The sequence below is a fragment of the Haliaeetus leucocephalus genome, unplaced genomic scaffold, assembly GCF_000737465.1.
Source record: "Haliaeetus leucocephalus isolate CR32 unplaced genomic scaffold, Haliaeetus_leucocephalus-4.0 Scaffold339, whole genome shotgun sequence".
Classification (NCBI taxonomy): domain Eukaryota; kingdom Metazoa; phylum Chordata; class Aves; order Accipitriformes; family Accipitridae; genus Haliaeetus; species Haliaeetus leucocephalus.
The window spans coordinates 20,307,922-20,311,980 of NW_010972775.1; positions in this window are offsets into that span (position 1 = coordinate 20,307,922).

Here is a 4,059-nt window from a genome sequence, read left to right on the forward strand (position 1 = left end):
TTAGCGGGAGATCTTCAGATCTGGCTTGTTGTGCAATTACTGCCGTAGCTGAGCTCAGTGGGAGCTGAGCTCCAAATGCCTGTCATCTAAAGTACTCAGCCTGTAGGTGACTCACATTGGGAATCCAAAATTATGAAGACCCTTTTTTTATTTCATCGCTGCCTGCCTTCTTTCCTCACTGATAATATAGGGTCAGCATCCTCTCAAAATTATTGGAAAAGGAAGTGCTGCGTGTGAAACACTCAGACGCTGCTGTCATGAGCACCATGGAAAAACCATACGGAAATGAATAATTTTGTGCCCAAAGCACACTTTGAATAACAGGCCATAAAAAGCCCCATCGCTGCACATTAAACAAGAGGAGAATAAATCATGAGGGGAGCTGCTCGCTCAGGAGCAGCAACCATTGCCAATGCAGAGTGAGGGGGATGTCTGTAGGAAAAGGGCATGGATAACTCAATTGCAGTTCATCAAGATGCACAAATCCAGGCAAATTCTGATCTCTCCTAGCTGTTGAATGCTGGAGTGTGCAGCCTTTTAGAGTATATTGTTTCACACATGTATTTGTGAGTGTATGTGCTTCAGGGTATATGTAAAATAAGCGGAATAAGCTTTGGCTCTGTGCCATGTTAACTACTCTACAGAGCTATGGGACTTCTGGTCCACTTGAAGCATAGGCTGAGGTCTAGATGCAAAATATCACTGAAATATCAACTGATCAACTTGTACAGCAGCTCTCAATGGCTACGCCACTGCTGGCTGGGCAAACCACCATCCTGTACGTGAGTATGTGCCCCACTGCCAAATCCATCTTCATCCATGGGGCAGGATGCTGAAGTTGCCCAGAAACATCATGGTCTTAGGTGATCTGGAGACGTCTTCACTGATCTGCTGGATACAACCCCCCTGCACTCCCGATGTGGAGACAGGACATAAGGCACATGCAAACAGGAGCAGAGTGTACTTGGAGGAGGAGTTAACACCAGCAATAGTCCCTTCATTACGGTTAAATGTGGTGGGTAAGTCTGAGAAATTAATTCCTGCAGAGACCCTTGGCATCCATAGCAGATAGGAGACAGCTACACCATAGCATGAACATGTTCTGTGACTGTTCTTGGCACAGACAGACAGGCACAGAAAAGTGTGGTCAGGTCTAATTCATGGTGGCAGATTTAAGAGTGTACATGTCTGACCCAACAGAGGAAAGGCAATCTTTGTGCTGGCTGGCAGAGAAGAGCTGTTGTACTCACAGTCTAGGAACTTTCTGTGAGATACAGCTCTGCAGAGAAGCGCAGTACCAGGGAATTCACAGCTATCACAGTCAGTGCAGCAGGTTAAGGATACATATTGCAGACATCTCTGCAAACACTGCTGCAACAGTAGAACATAACAGGGTGACTCAATAGTAATGTGACCTTTCATTAACAGACGCTTTTCCTCTTGCGTCTGTTTCTGACACATTTATCAACTGTTACAAACTTAGGTAAACCCCATTTTTTCAGTGCTTCTCTCTGAATGGTGGCATGGCCCTCCTGGAGCATGGGAATTAATATAAAACATCTCTTGCTTGTTCTGATCAGGGCTCTGCTGTTGCTTTTAGGGCATCTCCTGCTGAGCTCACCATTCGGCAGTCTAGAGGAGTGAGCGTTTCCACCTTTGTGGATCTGATATAAGCACCAGCGACAAAAGACACACCTCCTGAGGCTGGTGGAGTTGTTCCCGTTTACAGTAGGACTGAGTTTGCCCAACAAGGGACCAGTCAGTGTCTGCAAAACTCTTTGACGGTGGAACGTTTTGTTACTCTTCTTGTGACGTTACTAGGGGAAACATTGCATACAGCTATGTATATTGGTTAAAGTTTATTATTTCAGCTCATTCATATGTCACTGACTCACAATTCATTCACTTCATAGAGCCTTCTAAAAGGCTTATACACCCCCAACCCCTGCATGTGGTACTTTTGCCTTAGATACATCATCTCACACTGCACCATTCACTCAAAGAGGCAATAGTGCCTAAAATAATTTTTCCAGGAATGTCTTGTAAAAAATCTACCTCATGAGATGTAAGAGACGAGGTCATTCCACACGAGACAACCCACTGTAATCACTCTTTAGACGCTACTTGTCCTGGAACTTCTTATTCACCTTTCTCCTCATCCAGATGCTTTGTCCTCTAATTACAAGAGTACTTTCCACTTCAGCTGACCGTTTCTGTGGGCAAAATACAGACAGAAATGTATAAATTCTATTGATATGTGTCACCTCTGTAACGATTTCCTCCTTGCTCCCTGATACTCGAACTACCAAATTATTGCCTATAGTGTTGTGATATGTTCTGGTAAAACCAGAAAAGGCAAACTACTAGAGGCCCAAAAAAGTTCTGTTGCCAGACCATGCCACTGGCCCTAGAATGGAACAGTGACCATGTCTTTTCCAGAGAGAATAAACAGAAATGTCTTCTGTCTCAGACTTCAACTTGCACATCCTATCAGTCACCCTGTAGTTTCGTTGATGACATCTAAGGATAGCTTGGATCCAAACTCCTCTTTATTGGGACTAGGAGTATGTTGGGATTTGGTTAAGAGATTCTTCTAGCTTTGACGCTTTTGTAGCTTTTGTGGGAAATAGCAACTGGACAGTTAAAACCAGACAGCTTAGAAATAACGTTTCTGCTGTTGTAATACATCCCTTTATCTTCTCATTTGATTCTGCCATTGCATACAAGGATATTCCCACAAATTATTTATAACTGAAGCACCTTCCCATCTGAAGAGAAAATTTCATCTTGCAACTGCTAGGCAGGATGAGTCCTTCAATATTAACAGTTCATAGAAATCAATGCAGTCATTTGTCTGGTAAAGATATGTAGATTGTGGGGAAAAAAGAGTATCTTCCTCTGTGTTATTGGCAGCTGTCAGGAACCAAACACCGTCGGACAGGCTTTCACCTGGGCAGAGGACCTCCATGAATATCCTGCAAGCTGCAGGACGTGGGGTTTGATTCTTCAGTGGTACTTTCCCTTCTGAATCAGCACTAACTCTTCTACTGCTATGATATCACAGGCTGGCTGTGTGTATTTTTAAGCATTCTAACAGCAAAGTGCTGACTATTGCTGGGGATTACAGATTCTGTGAAACATTTTGTAAGATAACTTCAGGCATCTTGCCACTTGTTATATGGAAAATATGTTGTATTATCTTCCATGTGTGTGGGGGTGTAAGGGTGCTCCTAGTGTCCTGGCCCCCAGCCTGCAAAGACTTACACATATTTTATTCAGAAAGTTAAGCAATACATAATGAACTTGTTCAGGCACAGAGCCTAGATCTGTCACTTCAGACATGTTCCATATCCTTTAGGACTTCTTGAAAGACAGCATCTTTCTCAACGTTCGGAGTACGCTACTATGAACACCATGCTGGAGGTTGACTGTGCGGGACACAAGTATTTGGTTATCGTTGCAGGAAGTTTCAGCTGAAGGCCCTGCTCCTGCCCCGGTAGGCTGATGTCCTTTGACTGGCATAGTCAAACGGGTGGTCAAACTGGTCCCAGACTGAGGTACGCACACGAGGACGCGGAGGCGTTGCTGTCAGCCGCACATCAGACATTCGATGTAACGCTTCTTCCTTCTCTTCTTGATCAGCCCTGGGAAGCTCTGCAGAGGCACTGAGCGAAGGACAGGGGGGTGCAGGTTGGGGTAAGGAAGTCAGGGCACCGGGAGCGGCAGAGAAAGGCCCTCGTAGCTGGCAGCAGAGGAGGTAACATGACCGGTGAGGGGAGAGCCTTCCAGACGAGCCACTCCCCGACACCCACACCGTGCCTGGGGAGAGCGGAGGTGTTCCCGCGGAGAGACCGACTTCTGGGTAGGTTGCCATGGGAAGCAGAGGCAGGAGGCAGCAGAGGACACGTCCTCCCACGCCACCCTCTGGGAGAAGCCAGGGTGGCTGCCCCGCTCCCCGAACCCCGGGTGGCCGGGGCAGGGCCCCCCTCCTTCGCTGCCCTCACCGGGGGAGAGGCCGCGACCGACGGCCGCCTCCGAGCAGAGGGCTCCGCCGCCCCG